At 34.7% G+C, this 23,363-nt stretch overlaps 1 protein-coding gene and 1 non-coding gene across 27 annotated transcripts in view; both read right to left on the reverse strand.

The window, feature by feature from the left end:
* The window catches only part of PTPRD (protein tyrosine phosphatase receptor type D), a 1,374,111-nt gene that overhangs the window by 643,992 nt on the left and 706,756 nt on the right, over positions 1-23,363 (reverse strand). The gene's annotated exons all lie outside the window — the stretch shown is intronic.
* On the reverse strand, positions 18,185-18,294 carry LOC128778717 (U6 spliceosomal RNA). The gene has a single exon (XR_008424444.1). It is a non-coding gene; the product is annotated as a U6 spliceosomal RNA (small nuclear RNA).

Here is a 23,363-nt window from a genome sequence, read left to right on the forward strand (position 1 = left end):
TTGTTACCTTTCAAGCAAGATATCCGCTTACTGGTCTTATGGTCACTGTACCCTTAAACAGACTCAATCGTGGAGTGGTCCCATCTTGCCACAAAGCATGTGCTGTGCTGCAGAGACCAATACAGAATGTACATGTACCAGAGAAATCTTTGTGTATTCTTATTGACTTTGACCTCTTATATAGCATAGTTTTTTTTTTTGTTCTTTAAAAGAATTTAAGGTAAAATGCTAATGTGAAACAAAACCCCAAATTATTAAATGTTTTGACATTCAGTATTATTCTTACCTGTGCAATCTATAATTTAGGAAGCACCCACATTATCTTACTCCATTTTAAAGTCTAATGATATGCCACAAAAACTTGAAAATATCTCTAGGATATACATGAAATATTTTTTAAAATATAAAATAAAATAAATCCTTATATCCTTATCTTCCTCCCATCTTTCAAGCATCTCAACATGATTTCTTGCTGGCACTACATAACAATGGCGATTTTAAACTGCCCATTTGTGTTCTAAACACCCTGGAATTCTAAACTTTTGACATATAACCCTCTGTGGCTGTTCTCTTACTTGGCTCTTGTGGATAGGATGATCAAGATCTGGTATGACAGCATCCCATATAATTTTTCCCAAATGTTTCCCTTCCTGACATTCTTTAGCCATATGGATCATTCCCATATTTAAAAGGTGAAAAAGTGCCAAAGAGAAAAGAAATTTATGTTTGGATGGTATAACCACAATGCAAATTAGAGGACAGAGGGCAAAAATGCCTGTGCATAAGAAGTAGGATTGAAAATCAAACCTCCCATAGAACCCATAAAACTCATCTCTTGGTGGAGAAAGAAGAGAGGAACAAGTTAATAAAATTACTCAAAATGAGTAAGTGTACTGAACTGAGCCATAGCTCAGATTCAAAACACATGTGTATACAAAAAGAAATTTGGCTTATTTCAATGCAGGTTTTATTCAATTGAACAGGGCATAGGGAAGCCAAAAATGAGCTAATTTTCAGTGCCATTTGCATTATCTGCCAGGTGTTAAACCCATTACAGACCATAGCATCATTTGCTGGAATTATCCATTCCTTCATTAGCTACACTCTCTTTATGCCCTCTAGTGCATATATTTTGAGTACACCTTCAGGAGGAAAGATCCAAATAGTTTTGTTATGGCTACAGTTTGTTTCCATTGGTTGAAATGGCAGCAAGTTAAACCAACTCAGGGACCTGAATATTAAGTCAGCCAACATTATGTATTGACCACTTTCTATCTGCTTAGTTCATTACTAAGCGTTTTAAATGATACGGAAGAAACAGAAAACTTGGCATGAGTCTCAATTTGCTCCTTTATGAAGTAGGGATAAAATGGCAACTACTTTACCTGGCTGTTGTGAAAACCAGAAATAGCACATGTAACTGAACATAACATGTGAATAGCACAGGGTTGGTGTTTATTGATGTTAATGAATTCATAATTTTCGTATGTGAGAGAGGAACGTCATACCTGACATAACTAAAGAACAAAATAAGGAGGTATGAAATTAATTTGTGTCATGAGTGAGCCACCCAACACTAATAGATTATTTAAAGAGGTGACTGCAATTATACTCCTCTGATCTTTTTGGTAAAAAGGCATTATTTAAAAAGCTAAGCATAAGAAGGACCGGTAGACTATTTCTGCTGCTCTCAGCTGTAGAGGATGATGGGATTGCTCCCATGGGTATCTTTTTAATAAAGTTCACTTTATTATTCTCTAATACATTTTAGCAAGCTTCAGTGGTTATAACCACGACTTTCTTAAATAGGGGATACTCTTTCTTCTCAGAAGAGCAAATTGATATTTCTTATCATAATTGGGTAGTGTCTGGAATACAAATTCATACTTCTCATCATCCAATGGTTGGTTTACTATTCTGGACAAATTAGCTAACTTCACTAAACTGTAGTCCTGGTTTTAGAAAAAATAAAGCCATGCATTCAATGATTATCTGGGTAAAATAGAGCTCAGGAATTTCCTTTGCCAGCAAACTTTTGGGATTTCTATCTAAATAACCTGGATTTTTTTGCTTCCTCATAAAGTAAATAGCATTTTTATCTCTGTAGAATGAAATGCATCAATGAACCATAAGATGGCTGCTGTCTGGTTTAGAATGAAGCGTAGTGCAAATGATTCAATGAGGACTTCTCTCACTGTCATGTCTGAAGCACATGAATTTAGCTGTCAAAAAAACGACTGGAGGTGTATCCAGCTGATGCTGTAATATGATTTTCAGCATTGAAGTCTGAATCTATCATTCTAGATCCTCTTACAATACAAAGGCTATGAAAGCAAACGTATTGATGTATAATTTATAAACCTAGATTCTCTTTATTCTCCTTTCTTCTCCTTGTTCTTATTCTTCTTTTTCTTCTCCTGAAGCATGAACAAGGAACTTTCTTTATGTTGGGTAATAGACAAAACCAGAGTCATCCATTCCCTTGGTATTTATGAATTCAATCTTAAAGGCTAATGCTATTCTGAAGAGTCACTGATTCCCAGAGTTCTATCTGTAAGTGGCTTCTTCTTGTTAAAATGGAGATTGAACTATAAATTTGCAATTCCCATTGGGTGTCAATTACCATATTTATTCACAAAATCTATCTGTTATTTTTACCTCAAAATTGGAAAATGATATTATGTAAGCATCTGCCTGCAGGTCTAATCATTAATTTTAGGGAGCATTATTAAATATTTTAAATACATTTCCCTGATATTTAAGGAAAAAGTTTCAAACTTTATCATTTTAAGGAATCAATAGTATAATTAATTATAGTTTAAATGATCCTATAGACTTTTTTCAATATGTCTTTTCTTTTGTAGAGTAGGAAAAAAATACTGTTATTGAGGCAGTACCTGTCTATAAGAAAAAGAGAGAGAAATGAGTTTTTGAAAGATTGATGGCGATATTTACATTTAGTATAGTGAGGTAAAAATCAATAAGTAAGCCTTAGGGCTCTTTTTTCTACCTGGGCCCATACTGAGTATAGGTATAGGAAGCTGACTGATTACTTATAATAATGATTTGTCTGTTAATACCAAGAAAAAAAAAAGTTCATCTTATGTTAACTTCTTCCAACTTTATGATTATTTTATTATTTTATTTTATTTTATTTTATTTTATTTTATTTTATTTTATTTTATTTTAAATGTTTATTTATTTTTGAGAGACAGAGAGAGACAGCATGTGTGGAGAATGGGTAGGAGAGAGGGAGACACAGACTCTGAAACAGACTCCAGGCTCTGAGCAGTCAGCACAGAGCCCATGGCAGGGCTTGAACTCATGAACCACAAGATCATGGCCTGAGCTTAAGTCGGATGCTTAACTGACTAAGCCACCCAGATGCTCCTATGATTGTTTTAAAGCATAAAGTTAAGAGAGTGTATGCTCCCATCCATATACATTAAAGAAAGAAATGGAAAGATAATTTATTATTCACTTCAAATTATGAGCAAGGTTGTAAGTAAAGTTATACATTAAAAGATATGGCCATATGCCTTGGGAAAATGTAAAAATTTAATTCCAATAGACCTTTTAAGCTGTACCCTTCCATCCTCAACCATGTGATTTTGTTTTCCGCACCAAGTTAATTTGTGTTAACTGTTAGCTCCAAAGATAGTTCAGGATGAAAAAGGAACAGGAAAAATGTAATCTCCCTCACCTTCAAAAGCCTCTGCAGGGGCGCCTGGGTGGCGCAGTCGGTTGAGCGTCCGACTTCAGCCAGGTCACGATCTCGCGGTCCGTGAGTTCGAGCCCCGCGTCAGGCTCTGGGCTGATGGCTTGGAGCCTGGAGCCTGTTTCCCATTCTGTGTCTCCCTCTCTCTCTGCCCCTCCCCCATTCATGCTCTGTCTCTCTCTGTCCCAAAAATAAATTTAAAAAAAAAAAAACAAAAAAAAAAAACAAAAGCCTCTGCAAACAATAGAATGTAAGGAAAAATAATGTATCTGTCCTATAAATACATATGTTTTGAAAAGTACCTGACTAATGTTTAAAATTTACTTAGTGTGTGTGTGTGTGTGTGTGTGTGTGTGTGTGTGTACCTGGCCTGATTTTTTTTTCTAAAATTGTACAAATTTATCCATATTTACTTCTGACCATTCAGAAACTGCTGCAAATTTTCCATCAATTCCATAACCTTCCCAGAGAGTTCCATGCCTTTACCCTCCTACCCTAATCTGAACCTGTTGTTTTAGATGCCAATGGATAGTTGTTTTTGTGGGACTTCTTTTCACCCCTTTCTAGTGTCTGGTCCTTTGGTTCTTGGATCTTTGTTTTGTTTTGTGTGGTTTATTTCCAAGTGTTATTTAAGCATATCCTTCAGTTGGTTCTTCTGAAAGAATAGATAGGATGTGATTCTTATTTTGCCTGTCCAAAATTGCCTTTACTGTACTTTACACTCTATTGATAGTTTAGATGGATATAGAATTCTAGATTGGAAATAATTTTCTTTCTAGAAGTTTGAAGATGTCATATCTTTTAGCATCCAATTATTTAATATTATTTTGAGAACTACATTCCATTTTTATTTCCACTCATTTTTATTTCCACTGTTGTCTTTGCTGCCTACAGTCCTTGGGCTTAGAATCTTTAGCCTGGTTATTCCATAATTTCCCCCATGATGTGCTTCACAGTAGTTCTTTTAAAAAAATCTATATGTGAAGCAGTTATTGAATTCTTTCAATCTGGAGAATCATGTCCTTCAGTTCTAGGGGGATTTTCTTTTGTGATATCTTTGTTATTTTCATTCTTTTAGATTTTCTATGGTCTCTCCTTCTGGAAGTCATTTAAATCAGATGTTGGTTATCTTGTATTAATTATCTCATTAAAAATATTTTCTTGGGGTGCCTGGGTGGCTCAGTCAATTGAGAGCCGACTTCGGCTCAGGTCACGATCTCGCAGTCCGTGAGTTCGAGCCCCGCATCGGGCCCCTGTGCTGACAGCTCAGAGCCCGGAGCCTGCTTCAGATTCTGTGTCTTCCTCTCTCTGACCCTCCCCCATTCATGCTCTGTCTCTCTCTGTCTCAAAAATGAATAAAAACGTTAAAAAAAATTAAAGAAAATATTTTCTTACTGACTGATCATCACTTTTCTTTTTCGTTATTTTTCTGGGAGATTTTCTCAACTTTATTTTTCACCTCTCCCTTTATATTTTTGCCTGACTACTATAACACTTTAAAAATACAGGATTCCTTAGTTTTTCTTTGATTGTTCTTTTTTTAGGATTTGTATCTTTATTTGTTTTGTTCTCTTTTAAGTTAAAACTGTTGTTCATATATTTGGTCTTTGACTACCTGAATCAAAAGTTCTTATAGTTCTGTGTTGATGTGTGTATGTGGTCAGGGGCTTTATGACAGGGTGATGGGTACTGAGGTAGCTTTACTTTGGAATAACAACTTTTACATATTGTTATATGTGGCTCTTTTCTCAGAGACAATTATGTTTTTCCAAAGAATAATGCAATTCAATTCCTTGTTCTGATACTCTGGGAATAGGGAGCTGGTGTCTAGAAAGGACATTTGGGTTTCTTTTTCATAATTTCTGACTAGTGCCTCAATCTCAGACTTTTTTGTTTGTTTTAATAGCCTTGATTTTAATTCATTTTATCTAAAGTTTATATTTCTGATCTCCCGAGAGAAAAGGGGAAAGGTGGTCTTGTAGCCATACATGAAAATGGGAAGGGATTTGGTGATATAATCATATCCTAAAAACTTCAAACAATCCTCCTGTTTTCCATTGTCAAGCACTTTCCTTTATTGTCATATACAAGGTAAGTCCAAGTTGTGTAAATGGCACATCACAATTATCTAAGCTACTGGCATAAAGGATTCAGATTTTTCTACTTTGCTAATTTATCCACTTTCCATCTTCCAAAACTTTGTTGACATCTCTTAATCATTTTTACTCGTCTTATTCAAGTTGTCTTTGTATTAATGTTTTTTTTTTTAAATTTTAACTGATATTTTAGAGGTGTTTTTGAAGACAGCAGAGAACTTTGAATTCCATATGCCATGTTTTGCCTGAAGACTGTAGACTATATTTCAACACATGCTGATTATGAGATTTGTATTAATATGAGATTTAGTATTCTAATTAACTCTTAAAAGCATAGTACCATTCACATAGAAATGTTTCTTGATGTTTCATAATGTAAGATAGCATTCAATTTGAATGAGAGACTCAAGAGTAAGAGATGGTGCAGTTTTATTAGCCATCTGATATTAAACTATGGGCTGGGAAATACTTAACATGAAAGTTGAGTTTCTAGGAAATTATGACTTCATTTCTACCCACTGAGAGAAATGTCTTCACCAATTTATGCTACTTAATATTTCCTTTTTTTAAAAAGTGCTTAAAATAATAATTATACTAACATGTGAATGACCAAAGAATTTATAAGTACAAGAAGAAACTCTTCTACCTTAATCTTCTTTCATTTTTCAACGAAGTTTTATTAATTAAAAAAATTTTTTTTTACTTTTTCAGTATTTTAAAGCTATATTTTTTCACATATATTAAACTTTATAGTCTTCTGATGGGAGGAAAGGATGCTGTAAGTGTCCTATGAATATATGTGCATAGGCATGTGTCCTGCATATATGTGTGTATAATATATGTGTATTACAATATATATATATATATTTTCCTCTGCTCTTATTTAGTGTTTTGCTTAGTAAATAAGACACACAATTTACTTTATAATCATATTTATAAAAATATCCTTTTGAAAGTGCAGCAGTATCATTTAGATGTGGAAAACATAACAAATATGCAATGAGTATGTAGCATGCTTATGGATTCCTTTTGACTGACTCTGGCTAAAATAGTGACTATTGTTTTTACTAATTGTGTTTCCAACATTTTCAAAATACAGGTTATGACTGAATTGATAAACAGTAATTTTTTATCTCTTTTAAACAAAAGCATAATATTGCCTTCTGGGCCTCATTCCCTCTTGTGACTAGAAAAGATATTAGCTGAAACCTAGAAAACTACTGAAAGTTAGAGATAAGACCATACGTTGATATACCCTCTATGATTCAAACTATAAACAAAAAGATCCATAGTCCCATCGATTGCCCCAAATGTTCACCAGTTTTCCTATATACAACACTTTGTGATAAGAATTATTAGGTCGATTCTTTCTTCTTAATAAAGTATCAATAAATTCTTGTAGTTTCACTGGGAAACATTCCCCTAGACCTTTCAAGTTTTGTCTGTTGTACAATTAACTTATTCATAAACATTTATTTGTATACTATATCTATGAGATACTCCACTGGTGACATAAATAATTAGATGATATCCTACTTTCAAATTGTTCTCATTCCCTTGGAAAGTATAGGCATATAAACACACTTTCATAATGAAGTAGAGTAAGAACTATTAGAAGTTACTTAAGAGTACCATGGGATTAACTGAAAACAATATATAAAAGTCATAGTACCAGAAGGGAAGAGCCTTTGAGGAAGCAATATGATAAATTTTGGAGTATTAAAGCACAGGATATATGGCAGTGAGAAGAGGGTAGAAGGATATGGCTAGATATGGAGGATGGAATCAGTTTATGAAAAGTCTTAAATTCTTTTAAAAAAGCCTATGTCAAAGCTCTGATGAGACATATAATAATCTGCATTTTAGAATCATTGTTCTAGCAGTATAAAATTATAGATAGAATTCAAGTCTTTGTTCCATAGAGAACAGCCAAACAAAGGGACCCAACAATACAAACACAGGTGATCTTTCTTATAGAAGAGCTAAACAGTAAGCCAGGAAAGCTATTGCATTTGTATTGACCTCTGGCTTAAGCATCTTATCCAAAATTGTTGAAAAGAAGGCTAATTAAATCAGTAAAAATTAGAAAACAACTATCATTTAAAAATCAGAAATTTTTAAAAATTTGCTTGATGGGGCACCTGGGTAGCTCAGTCCAATAAGCGTCAACTTCGACTCAGGTCATGACCTTGCAGTCCATGAGTTCAAGCCCCACCTTGGCTCTGTGCTGACAGCTCAGAGCATGGAGCCTGCTATGGATTCTGTGTCTCCCTCTCTCTGCCCCTCCCCAAATTGCTCTCTCTCTCTCTCTCTCAAAAATAAGTAAATGTTAATTTTTTTTTAAATTTGCCTGAAGTTAACATAAAAGAAACTGATAATAAGACAAAATTACAATGTTGTCTCTTTTAATATTTTTAACCAATCTGTCAACTCTATGGAAAAAGAGGGTATGAACTTTGCACCTATTATATCATTGGCTCTGGTTTGTTGAGAGAAAAAAAAAATAAAAAGGTGAAATTATGGCTTAAAATATTCCAACCACTATTTAACATGATCTTTGGAGGTTTGCAAATAGCTTTATTAATAATGTACTGGGAATTGCAGGTTGTATAATTTGAAAACGCACTATATTAATATAACTATTTAAATATATGTGTATATATATACGTATATATATATATACATATGTGCCTGGGCAGCGCCCTCGGTTAAGCATCCAACTTCCGCTCAGATCATGACCTCACAGTTCGTGGGTTTGAACTGTGGGTTCCTCCTGTGTTAGGATCTGTGCTGACAGCTCAGAGCCTGGAGCCTGCTTCGGATTTTTTGTGTCCCTCTCTCTCTGCCCCTCCCCCACTCAGATTCTGTCTCTCTCTCTCTCTCTCTCTCTCAAAAACAAATAAACATTAAGAACATTTATATATATATATGTATATGTATATGTATTTATACATATACATATACATATATATATATATAATCTTTTATTTCCCTTCTGTTTATCATAATACTAATGAAATAAGTAGCATGTCAGGTTTAAAAACAATTTTGCTTAAGAAAATTTTATGATATTGTGCGTCAGAGGAAAATATCATAAGTTATATAAATGTAATTAGAGGCGGATATAGAAGTAGTCCTAGAAACACAAATCCATTAAGAAGAAATCCATGTATTTGAAAGATAAACAAATAAAACAAACATAATATCAAGCTAATGGGTATATAAATATGGTAGTCTTCTCCATAAAAGTACAAAAAATTCTCTCATATATATAATACTCATTTTGGGATTTCTTCCTATTATGCCCAATAGTTTGACAGTTATAAAACATTGTTTATATGCACAGTATCAAAACCACAAGATATTTTGGAAGATAGCATCAGAATAGGAAGACCTTAGGATCACTTTGTCTCATGAGTACAACTAGATAATTATTAAATTATCCTAAATACTCCAGAAATGGACCTGAAGACTGACAGAACAAACTCCATAACTAAAAGGAAAGAAGAGGTCACATCAAAGAAAGTAGAAAGTGTGGAGATAGGGTATAGAGGAGAAATGGATCCTGAGTGCTGTGGAGGGCTGGGAGTTGTGGCCAAAGAGAAGGGAATGAGGGAGAGGAGCACACAGGAGAATGCACAGGAGAATATTTCCCCAAAACCGTTCACTTGGAAATAAGGGAGGCTGAATTTCATGAGTTCTCACAACCAGTGGAGTTTATAACCTGGAGTTTTTCAGAAAGATAAGCAAACGATAAGAGACTCTTAAATATAGAGAACAAATTAAGGGCTGCTGGAGGGGAGGTGGATGGTGGGGATGGACTAAGTGGGTGATAGGCATTAAGGAGGGTACTTGTTGGGATGAACACTGGATGTTATATGTAAGTGATAAATCACTGGGTTCTACTCCTGAAACCAATATTACACTATATGTTAACTAACTTAAGTTTAAATTAACAAACAAACAAGCAAACACTGAAGTTTTAAAGGTTACTGGGCTTGGTTGGTATAGAGACCAGAGGGCACTACACTGGAGAGAAGACAGGCAAACAACCCTGGGGCAGAGAGCATGGAAACAGTGATTTGAAGGATGCCTGACAAAGACAAGAAAGGATCAGAGGAAATCTCCAGAAACAATAACAAAACAAGTGATAAAATGGTAATAAATACATATCTATCAATAATTACTTTGAATATAAATGGACTAAATGCTCCAATCAAAAGACATAAGGTGTCAAAATGCATGAAAAAATCAAGACCCATTTATATGCTGTGTATAAGAGACTCATTTTAGACCTAAAGACCTGCAGATTGAATGTGAGGGAATGGAGAAAAACCTATCACACAAATGGATGTCAAAAGAAAGCTGGAGTAGCAATACTCATCAGAGAAACCAGACTTCAAAACAAAGATAGTAACAAGAGATAAAGAAGGACACTATATCATAATAAAGGAGAAAATCCAACAAGAAGATATAACAATTGTAATATTTATGCCCCCAACACAAAATACCCAAATATATAAAACAATTCTAACAAACGTAAAGGAACTTATTTATAATTATAAATAACAGTAGGGGACTTAGCACCCCAGTTACATCAATGGGGAAATCGTTTCAATAGAAAATAAACAGGGTCACCTAAATGTCTGACTTCTGCTCAGGTCATGATATCACAGTTTGTGGATTCAAGCCCCGCATCAGGCTCTGTGCTGAGAGTGCAGAGCCTGTTTGGGATTTTCTCTCTGTCCCTCTCTCTCTGCACCCACCCTCCTCCCTGCTTGTACACACACACACACTCTCTCTCTCTCTCAAAAATAAATAAATAAACTTAAAAAAAAAAAGAAAATAAACAAGGATGGGTGCCCGGGTGGCTCAATTGGTTAAGAGTCCAACTCTTGATTTCAGCTCAGGTCATGACCTCAAGGTCCATGAGTTCAAGCTCCACATGGTGAACTGTGCTGACAATGTGTAGCCTAGTTCTCTCTCTCCCTCTCCCTTTCTCACATGCTCTCTCTCAAAATAAATAAATAAATAAACATTTTTAAAAAATAAACAAAATAAAAAAGGGAACAATAGCTTTGAATGACACACTGAACTAAATAGACTTAACAGATATATACAGGACATTCCATATTAAAACAGCAGAATACACATTGTTTTCTAGTGCACATGGAACATTCTCCAGAAAAGACCACATATTAGGTCACAAAACAGGCCTCAGAAAAATATTGAAGTCATGGGGCGCCTGAGTGGCTCAGTCGGTTGAGCAACCAACTTCTTCTCAAGTCATGATCTCATAGTTTGTGAGTTTGAGCCCTGCATTGGGCTCTGTGCTGACTGTTCAGAGCCTGGAGCCTGCTTCTGATTCTGTGTCTCCCTCTCTCTCTCTGCCCCTCCCCCACTCATGCTCTGTCTCTGTCTCAGAAATAAATAAACATTAAAAAAATATTTAAAAAAAAGATTGAAGTCATAACATGCACCTTTTATGACCACAATGCCATGAAACTAGAAGTCAACCACAAGAAAAACCATGGAAAGACCACAAATGCATAAGGGTTAAACAACACACTACTAAATAATGAATGAGTCAACCTGGAAATCAAATTTAAAAAAATAAATAAATGGAAACAAATGAAAGTCAAAACAAAACCGTCCAAACATTTGGGATGCAGCAAAAACAGTCCTAAGAGGGAACTATATAACAATACATGAAGAAGAAAGAAAAATACCAAATAAACATCCTAATGTTACACCTAAAGAGCTAGAAAAAGAACAACAAATGAAGCCTAAAGCCAGTAGAAGGAAAAAGAAATAATAAAGATTAGAGAGGAAAGAAATAATGTAGAAACTAAAACAAACAAATAAAAACCAATAGAAGGGATCAATGAAACCAGGAGCTGGTTCTTTGAAAAAATCAATAACACTGATAAATCTCTAGCTAGACTTATCAAAAAGAAAAGAGAAAGGATCCAAATAAGTAAAATCACAAATGAGAGAGGAGAAATAACAAATACCACAGAAATACAAGCAATGAGATAATATTATCAAAAACTATATACCATCAAATTGGACAACCTAGAAGAAATGGGTAATTCCTAGAAACATAAAGGAATGGAATGAGTAATCAAAAAACTCCCAAGGAAGGAAAGTCTAGGGCCAGATGGCTTCACAGTGAATTCTACCAAACATTTAAAGAAGAGATAATACCTATTCTTCTCAATCAATTTCAAAAAATCAAATAGGAAAGAAAATTTCCAAATTCATTCTATGAGGCCAAAATTACCCTGATACCAGAACAGTATAAATACACCACTAGAAAAGAGATATATAGGCCAGAATCCCCGATGAGCATAGATGCAAAAATTCTCAATAAAATCCTAGCAAATTGAATCCAATAACATATTAAAAAATCATTCACCAGGATGAAGTGGGATTTGTTCCTAGGCTACAAGTGTGGTTTAATATTTGTAACTCAATCAACATAATATATCACATTAATAAATTAAAGGATAAGAACCATATGATCATTTCAATAGATGCAGAAAATGCATTGGACAGAGTAAAGCATCCATTCACGATAAAAAAAAAAAAAAAAAACCTTCAACAAAGTTGGTTTAGAGGAAACATACCTCAACATAATAAAGGCCATATTTGAAAAACCAACAGCTAATGTCATCCTCAGTTGTGAAAATCTGAGAGCTTTTCCTGTATGGTTAGGAACAAGACAAGGATTTCCACTCTCATCATTTTAATTAAACATAGTACTGGAATTTCTAACCACAGCAATCAGAATACAAAAAAAGAAAAGGCATTTAAATTGGTAAAAGTAAATAAAACTTCCACTATTTGCAGATGACATGATACTATATGTAGAAAACCTGAAAGATGCCATCAAAAAAACTACCAGAACTGAAAAATAAATTCAGTAAAGTTGCAGAATACAAAATCAACATACATAAATCGGTTGCATTTCTATATATCACTAATGAAGCAGCAGAAAGAGAAATTAAGGAATCAATCCCATTTATAATTGCACCTAGGAATAAACTTAAGCAAAGAGGGCAAAGATCTGTACTCTGAAAACTGTAAAACACTGATGAAAGATGACACAAAGACATGGAAAGACATTCCATGCTCATGGATTAAAAGAACAAGTATTGTTAAAATGTCTATATTGCCCAAAGCAATCTACAAGTAACAGAATCCCAATCAAAATACTAACAACATTTTTCACATAGCTAGAACAAATAATCCTAAAAATTGTACGGAACCACAAAAGATCCTCAAAAGCCAAAGTAATTTTGAAAAAGAAAAGCAAAGCTGGAGGCATTACAATTCTGGACTTTAAGTTATATTACAAAGCTATAGTAGTCAAAACAGTATGGTACTGGCACAACAATAGATACATAGTACAATAGAACATAATAGAAAATCCAGAAATAATACCACAACTATATGGTCAATTAATCTTTGACAAGGCAGGAAAGGATATCCAATGGAAAAAAGAATTTCTCTTCAACAAATGGTGTTGCGGAAACTGGATAGCTACATGAAAAGAATGAAACTGGACCACTTTCTTACACCATACACAAAAATAAATTAAAAATGGATCAAAGACCTAAATGTGAAACCTGAAACTATCAAAATCCTAGAAGAGAATACAGGCAGTAAATTCTTTGACATTGGCTGTAGCAACTTCTTTCTAGATATGTTTCCTGAGGTAAGGGAAACCAAGCAAAAATAAACTATTGGGACTTCATCAAATTAAAAGCTTCTGAACAGTAAGAGAAACAATCAACAATACTAATAGGCAACCTACTGCATGGGAGAAGATATTTGCAAATGACATATCTGATGAAGGGTTAGTATGCAAAACATATAAAGAACTTATACAACTCAATACCTAAAAACAATTAATCTAATTAAGAATGGGCAGAAGACATGAACAGACATTTCTCTAAAGAAGACATACATATGGCCAACAGATACATGAAAAGATGGTCAACATCATTCATCATCAGGGAAATGCAAATCAAACCACAATGAGATATCACCTCACCTGTCAGAATGATCAACAACAAAAGAAACAACAGGTGTTAGTATGTGGAGAAAGGGGAACCCTTTGCACTGTTGGTGGGAATGGAAACTGATACAGCAACTCTGGAAAACAGTATGGATGTTTCCCAAAAAAATGAAAAATAGAACTATGTTATGATTCAGCAACTGTACTACTATTTACCAAAAGAATAAAAAAAATGCTAATTTGAAGGTGTATTTGCACCCTGATGTTTATAGTAGCATTGTCTACAATAGCCAAATTATGGTAACAGCCCAATTGCCTATAGATTGATGAATGGATAAAGAAGAAGTGGCATATATGTGTGCAGATATAGATATAGATGTAGATAGATATAGATATAGATAGATATAGGTATAGATAGATATAGATACATAAATATACATACACATATATATATATATATATATATATATATAATGGAATATTACTCAGCCATAAAAAAGAATGAAATCTTGCCATTTGCAAGGACATGGATGGAGCTAAAGAGTATTATGCTAAGTGGAATAAGTCATTCAGAGAAAGTCAAATACCATTGGATTTCACTCATATGTAGAATTTAAGGAGCAAAACAAACAAACAAAGAAAAAGAGAGAGACAAACTAAGAAACAGACTTTTAACTCTAGAGAACAAACTCATGGTTACCAGAGGGGAGGTGGGTGTGTAGATGGGAAAAATAGGTGATGGGGATTAAGGAGGACACTTGTCGTGATGAGTACTAGGTGTTTTATGAAGTATTGAATCACTACATTGTATACCTAAAACTACAATTACACTGCATGTTAACTAACTGCAGTTTAAATAGAATCTTAAAAAATAACACAACAAAAGATTACTATTTACTTAAGAAATGATAAAATTGGAAATTAATAAAAACTGATTTGCCTAAAGTCATAGAAAGGTTGAACTTAAAACTCAATAGAATTGAAACATTGGTTTGTATAGCTAACTTTAATGACTAAGTAATCCATAAATTGTAGTTGTGTCTTGTAATTCACAAGGGGAAGAGAGAAAGATTTCATGAAGAGAAGTCAGTAGGCATGAAGAAAAAAAAGGGAAATGATTTATCCAAATGTGTATGAGTACTTAGAAATGATAAAAAGATGTTGAATGATGATTTGGATTAGAGTGAATATAATTTAGGTATTAGTCTCTCCGTTGATAGAACTGGAGGATTTCATTCTGTGATTTATGTGCCAATTTTGACATATTCTCTCTCAAAAAGCTTTTTAAAATGGTATCTCAAATAAAGGCATAAAGCTTTTTTTTATTTCCTTGCAAAAAAAGTGCAAGGGAAGATTGCAAAAACACTAGGTAACAACGTATAATTCATGGTAACCTTCAGAAATTCTCTCTAGATTTTGGCCAGCTTTCTTTCAAAGAGTTTTGAAGATTTTATGTTGACTTGGAGCCTATATGGAGAAATCTCGGATTATTTGGGTAATTTTTTGTTCCTTATAGTCCTTGGGATTTCCTCTAAAGAATATGTAGAATTATAGAAGTATCTTAAAGTTGGGCAGCCTGTATGAATATGGAAACTGATAGAAACTGCCTTGAAGAATCTCTAGTTATGAACGGTTAAAAGAACATTGAAGATTTCAACAACTCTGTTAGATGTCCCATGATTTCTGAAAAGAGCTCAGAATATTAATGAAATACATGATTGATGCACTTGCTAAGGTATGTTAAAAAATAACAGATTTAATATATCTTTGACCAATATTCCCCAGTTGTAAAAGGAAGAAACTGAAAGAATTCAGACCATGGATAAAAGTTGGAATTTTAATAAAAATGAGACAAAATTATCCACAACTATCTTTGAGCCCTGATACACATTGATACACGATAGGATAATCCCTGCTTATCTCTCCCCTCCCAGTTTTCAACCTCCCCTTCCCACACATACATACACCCTTGCTGTGTTTCATGAGCTCAACATTTACGCACTATTATCAACCAGGTTCTCTTTCCTTGTGGCTTCTTGATGGTTCAGGCAATGCGAAGCATCAGCAGAATATTAGAAGGTAAAAGAAATGAAGAATTATGGTATTTATCTCTCTTGTTTTTTACCTGCCAGGACACTTGTTGCCTTTCTTTACTTAAGGTCAGTTTCTTCTTGAACAGATCTTTCTGTGTTCTGATAACTCTATGTTCCATCAAGCCTAGGCATGGAGGTGTAGCTTCCAGCTGTAGTTAGCGCAGGATGCTTCACCAACCTTTAATACTGTTCAATCTGTCTTAAATAGTCACCTTATTAAACTCTCTTCAACCATTTTTAATTATGCCACCAGTTTTCTGACAGGGTTCTGACTGATACACATGCAGTAAATCGTCATATGATTACTGTTACATGTGAGAAGGGTTAGTGGTGGGCTGAAAAGTTTACATGTTTATTACATGGCAGATATAAAAGTGTCCCCCAACAAGAGTTAATGGAAAAAATACAAATACTTGTAAATTTCAATCATATATATTGATTATTTTGCTATGGAAAAAAAAAATCTCCTTTGCAATAGGGTTCCTATGTAGTATGCTCATAATTTAGTTTGCACTAGTTATAAACTGCTCTGGAGTGTGTATCCTGGTTACCTTAGAAATTGCTTTTCCTAAGTAGAAAGTGGCAATTATGGTCTGCAGGGGCACTCAGAAATAGTGTCTGTTTTTGAACTACAGGAAGACATGAAGGTGTGGAATTTTTCAGGGAGCACCAGATGTGGTTGCTCCAGTGTTACATAGCCCCACGTGTCCCAATTCACTCTTCTTTGGGGGAATAGCTTATAATTCATCCATTGTTGTCACATCCTGGAAGACTAGTAAGCCTGGAGCTTTTGATTTACACATTATAGAATTAAGTGCTTATGTGAGAAAACAGACCTATGGATAAATAGATGGTGAAATGCCTATTAACTACAGCATATAATTACATAGTATATAATCACCTCTGTGGTTGTTACAGGCCAAACAATAGTAGACAAGTGAGGTGTACATTAAGCACAAACTGTGTTATTTAGAGTCCTAAAACTCAGAATGTACTCACCAAGGAAAGAAGTTCACATGTTATTCATTGTCAAAGTAGCTAAGAATACATTCCTAGTCCCTAAAGATCTAACCTCTTACAATGGGGAATGCCGTGGGTATGGTGCTTTTATAAATCTTGTGTAGTGACAACTCTATATCCCCTACAACTATTTAACAACTATTTTACATTTTCTTCAGGAAGACCAAACTAACCTTCCCCCCCCCCCCACCGTAACAGTATTTTGAATTCTGATTCAAAGTTGGGTTTTCAAGGCTGATACTAGTTTTTATGATGATAGCTGCTCTGTCAGACAGACTTTAAAGCCGTCCTCAGGGTTCCTTCCTTTTAGTATGGACAGGACCTATGATATGCTTCCAACCAACATAATTTGGCAAAGGTGATAGGAGCCCACTTCCTGATTATGATACATTGTATAATATTCCATTTTGCTATCAGACCAGTGTTCCCCTCCTCCCTTACAGGTTTTAAAGAAGCAAGGTACAATGCTGTGAGGTGTTCTGTGGAGAGAGACATGAGGCATGGAGCTTCAGTCGGCCTCTGGGAGCCGAGAGGAAACTCCAGCCAACAGGCAGCAAGGAGTTGGAGCCCTTGCTCTAAGGGTCACAAGGAAGTAAATTCTGCCAACAACCTGGGTGAATTGGAAAGTGGATCTGTCAGTACTAGAGCCTCCAGATGAGAAGTAGCCCTGTCTTTTGTATTGACTACATCCTTGCAAAGAATAAGCAGTATCTGTCCCTACTCACAGAAACCGTGAAAGAATAAATATATGTTTTTACTAAGCCACTGAGTTTGCGGTAATTTGTTACACAGCATAGGAAAATGATACACTTGCCAAACACATACTTGGTTAGTAAGCAGTGACTAAGTACCATGAGCCAAGAATTATTCACTCTATTTGAAAAGACAAGAGAGATAAATCCATATGTTCAAGGAAGTTATAGTAGGTGATTTCTAATATACATAGCTAAAAAAAAACCAAACAGGTAAGATGTGTTCCTTTCATACGGAGATACAGGAAAACTGTTTACAATGCTAAATGACTGTTCTACTTTAAGTACATAAGAGAACAAAGCAGATTTACCCAATAGAATTAGAAATTTTATTCAGCTCCATCAATTAAAATCTGACTCCATTTGCACGTATTTTTGCATTCTGACATCAGCAAGAAGGAATCACCTTTATCTACCATGTGAGGGTGTATATCCTTGCCATTTCATCCCATAACATCCCGTAAAACTTGCAAAAAGTTCACAAAACTCAGCAATGCTAATTAGAAAATCTGTGACTTGCCTTTTGCTCAGGGGCCTTACTAACCTTCTCTGTATGGTTCCAATTTTAGTATATGTGCTATTGCATATGTACTATGCTTTGTTTTCACATTCAGTAGCCACTAGCCTACATAGCCAAACTCTATATCAAATCTATATCAGAGAGTTGCTCACTGTCTTAGATGACATTTTCAGCAAAGTTTTTAAGTGTCTGAATTTCTTGAATGAACTAGATCAACAAAACAAATCATACTATCAGGGGCAGAAAGAAAGAGAATTAAAGAGAAGGATGCAGTTAATACAGATATTAATTTTAAAAAGCCGTATTCAATGATATTTGAAAACTGTTGCTAGTTCTTTTGTTTGTTTGCTTTCATGTTTGCAATTTCTGAGGCTTTAGGGACTTCACATCAAAGTAACAAAAGAGTGGCTAAACCCTGATATATTATAACGAGCTTCTGCAGCAATAATTAATATAAGGGGGCACTGACACTAGAATTAATCTTGGAAACTACTCTCAAGGTGATGGGGAAAATGAATGTGCCGTGGGAGTACCCCATAGTGCTGCACCATCATTGCTACGTCCTATCATTGATCATTGATGATGGCAAAGAAGTGATCGTTCACAAAGCAGAACTAATAATAGTCTTCAAATACGGAAGGATCTTTACTCACTTCTATGTTTGGTAACAGTTCATGTCAAGTGAATAATGAGTTTTTTACTGCCCCAAAGGGCACAAGCAATGAGCTTCCTTTTCTCCCTTTCCCTGCTGCATTGTAGATGGTATTGGAGACCAGTTAATTTGGATACTGAATTTTTTTTTCCCAGATGTAAATATGTAGCTGTAAGAGATTATCCAAGTATTAGTATGGTTGCATATTTGGGTACTATAGACAGGACCAATTCTGCCCTGAGCCAGACACTCAAAGTGACATCACAATTCGGGGAATTCCTTGGCTATGTCAGGCATAGGAGGTGTCCACTGTGTTTTTTTCATAGTGGTGGTGATGGTGCCATTGTCAGCATTAGCACCATTACTGGGATCTCACTAATTCAATACGTCCTTCCTGTCACAAAAAGACACTCAAAGCACTTCAGTTATCTGAAACAATGTGTAAGCCATGGCTCTTAGGTAACATGATCCTTGTCAGGTGCATCTTACAGTTTAACAGGCTTCACTGAGATTTCGCACGCACCCTGAGTGCTTTCTCACCCTTGAACTCTGCTGCTGTACTTTTGCCCTAGTGATGCCTGCTGATTCTTGTAATCAGTAGTTTTGCTGCATTTAATGAACATTTTTCTAGCAAGTAAATTGTAAGCTCTGTATAAGATGCACAGGGGAACAATAGCTCCCTTTGGAAATGAAAAAGTAGCCATGCAAAATAAACAAGGGTTTGGTCCATTACTATTACCTCATTTCTTCCTGGAAGCATTTATTTTAGTTTCATAAGCAAGTTGATATTGTAAATAAAACTCCCCCATAATCCCAAGATAACACTTGGGTCTCACAATGTAGATGGGAATGTGCTTATGTTGTATAATTCTGATTCCTCCTCTTGTATAAGACTCCAATAATAACATCCCTGTTTCTAATCATGCCCCCCAAAACATCATTTAATAGCTCACCTTTTCCCTCTGAATTTTTGTATGCACTGAATCCAGTCTTATAAAAGGATAAAGGATACCTATGTGATTACCTAAAATAAATAAGATCATAATCAACCCAAAAGAAAACATTATACTCATCCAGAAATTCCTTACCAGGAATACTCCAAAGAAGAAATAAGTGTGTTTATCTATGGTAATAACAATACAGCTGCCTAGCAATCAACTTAGCTTTCCTGTCATCTTTGTCAAGCAGTGTGTTTACACTGGAGACAATCTGAGGAAAGAGAAATCTGTATTGTGATATCAGCACAATGAAAGCGTATTTCTAAACACAGTCAGTCTCTTGTTTATGAAGCACGATGATGATTACTTACAACACAGTGTTTACATAGGCTTGGATTATTAAAAGTTTAAAAATGGCAGAGTGCATTTAAGGCTCAATCATTTCAACTTTTCTCCAAAATCACTTTTTCAAATATTGTAAAAAATATATAATATTGAATATTTCATTGAAAGGAGGGAACAATCTTGTATATTTTCTGTGTGCCTGCATTTTATATCTCCGTGTAAGTGTATATATTAGAATGTCTGTGCATGTGAGTGCATGTGTGTGTTGAAGGAATAAAAATAATTATTTCTTGACTTTGTTCTTGATTTTGAAGACAATTTGTCTTTAAAAAAAGATAAAGCAGGTTTATTTTAGTGAGGTTAGTTAGAAATAAGTATTTTTTTTTAAATTAAAGTATTAACCAATCATATAAGAGCCTCATTTTTTTCTAACAGCTTTTTTTTTTTTCCTAAAGAGGTTCAAGAGCTGGTGTCTCAAAGGGACTGTTCAATGTGCATTTGTATATAATAACTATCTTCTTCCCTGACTTTAGCAAGTATACTTAGACCAACTCAAATGAACCACAGATTTAGTACCATCAGCAGGAAAGCAGAGACACACAGAAAAGAGGCTCTTTGGGTTTTTGTTAAGGAGAAGAGGAATGCCAATAAGTAGAAAGAAATATAGGACTTGGGACTTCTCTCTGCTAAACTATCTTAAGAATACTGATGAATTAGATTTTAAAGGCACATGCAGGAGGACTTGAGAAATTTGCTGTCAACCAAGTAGGAAAGAATTGAAGACTTTTTTTTTCAATGCTCACTAATGCCTTCCCATAGAACTTGTTCAAGGCACAACACACTGAGTTCCTGAGACTACCTACCCTTCAAGTCGTTATCTGCTCCCCCCACTCCTTGGGAACTAGTAATCACTTTTGCTCTCTCTCTTTTTTCCAGTAAACGTTTTCTCTACACTAATGTGGATACAATTATTGCGATAATACTTCCACAAACATTTATATTGAAAATACTATATATTGTATTAGGAAAGGCAGCAGATGTTTCACAATGTAAAGGAGCTGTGTAAAGAGTTCTAGATCCCAACTGCAGCTCCTTTCCTTTTCTATGTAGATGACCTCAGTCACATTACACAGCCTTTCTGAGAATCATCTGCAAATGAGGGTCATTAGATATTCTTTACATGCTGATTTGATGATTATCTGAGGAAATGTATGTAAAACCACCTAGGCTATTGCTACTAAAATAGGGGAGAGGTCTTAGTTTCATTCCATAGGAGGAATGTAAGGCACCAAACAGCAGGTGGAGATTTTTATGAGACTGAAAGGTGTGCTCCAGCTGTAGAGCCATGAAGATGATGACTAAAGCTTTTTAAATGATAGGTTGATTTACCCCCCAAATAACTTTTGTAATGATAAAGTTGAATTACAAGTACAAACACCTGCAACAACCTTACAAAGTCATTTATGTGACCCATGGGCTTTTGGACAAGAAACTCTAAGGAGTTCGTACCCATGTTTCACCAGTTGTGTCATCCATTAATGTTGACAAAATTCCAAATACTTTCAAATTGATAACCTATTTAAATATCATAGAAATCCTGTGAGTAGGTAGTATTACCCTTGTTTGAACATGAAAACACTGAGGCCCAGGTTGATTAAGTGGATCTTAATGGTGGTGTTGGGGTTTCACCCAGTATTTTGGAATAAAAAGCAATGGGCACTTTCTACTGTTTCACCATTGAACTCTGCTCTATAGTTATGAAAAATAGTGGATGGCGGACTGTTAGTGATAGTTTTATACATAATGGATCATAGATAACCAAAATCTTTTCCTCAAGATACTTCAACTGTTAGGAAGAGAGCTTATATTGTGAGGATCAATGATTAACACCTAACGTCCACTAAAAAAAATAATGAACAACAACAACAACCATAAACCTAAAGGCACACCATCCAAGTGCTGCTAAAAATGAATTTTTACTTATTTATATCATTATGCCAATGAAAGGGACATTAGCTTGCTGAGTCTTTATGATTTATGCTTTAGGACAAAATAAAATGTCAATTCTACAAGGTTGTTTGGTAAATCTGTGCATTACAATTGAGATCAGCATCAGTGTTAACCTTTCTGTTGCCTGCAAATAGTAATTACAGGATAACCACAGGGTGAATCTAGGGCTTTGTGTCCCTGAATGCGGGAGTAATTTGAACTGTTCTGATGGTAAATTTGAATTGTTTAACATATATTTTCTGTAAATTAGAATTGCATTTTAATAACCTACTTCACCTCTTCAAATTTATGATTTTCCTTTTTTTAGAAGTGAAGTGATTTCAAGAGTACAGGAAGTGTAGAATACTCATAAGAAAACTTGGAATAAATCAAGAAATATTTTCTTCATTTAAGCATGGCTTAAACTGAGAATAAAGCAAAATTCTTAGAATTTTCTTTTCAATAAAATAGTTAAAAATGTTCATTGCTTATGTTTTTTAAACCATTTAAGTTCCAGTTTCAAGGACCTAAGTTGTCAAATAAGTAGAAAAAAATAAAAATTGAAACTTTCTTCCCTTATCTTTTACCATTTACTCTTTTCTGTTCCCCTTTCTAGCACAACCAATGAACAACATCCTGTTTTTCCATCTCCTGACTTTCCAATATCTACTCTCTATTCTTAATTTGTTCTACCCCTATTTCCATCCTTCCAAATACAGACAAATGAAACATGCAATGTATGTAATCTGTTTGTTTACTCTTTATTCTTATGGCAATCTGCTTTCTTCCTTCTTATTATGTGCAATTCTCCCCTTACTCACTTGCTTTCTTTTTGAGCATCATTTCACCTCTTCTCCTTCCTACTCTATTATTAACTGAATCTTCTCCCCTCAACATCCCAAAACATGTCCTTCCAATGTTGGTGGTGGATCTCACATTGCCCAAACTCTCTGGTACTGAGTCATGGTTCTACGTATGGTGGTTTGAAAAACCAAATCAATCACTCATTGACCTAGTCTACTGCCAAACAAGAGGTAAGATTAAGACAAGTATAGCAATATATATTTTGTAAAAAAAATACCTTGTAAGAATTCACTGTATGGACTCATATTCACTCTTAACAAAAACATGCCTATACTTTGGACTTGAAATTTTAATTCATCTGTAATTTCTTTATGTCTCCATACTATATACAGAATTCATGTAGGTTTTTAAGT

Source organism: Panthera pardus, unplaced genomic scaffold (assembly GCF_024362965.1).
Source record: "Panthera pardus isolate Hobbes unplaced genomic scaffold, ASM2436296v1 HiC_scaffold_20, whole genome shotgun sequence".
NCBI lineage: Eukaryota > Metazoa > Chordata > Mammalia > Carnivora > Felidae > Panthera > Panthera pardus.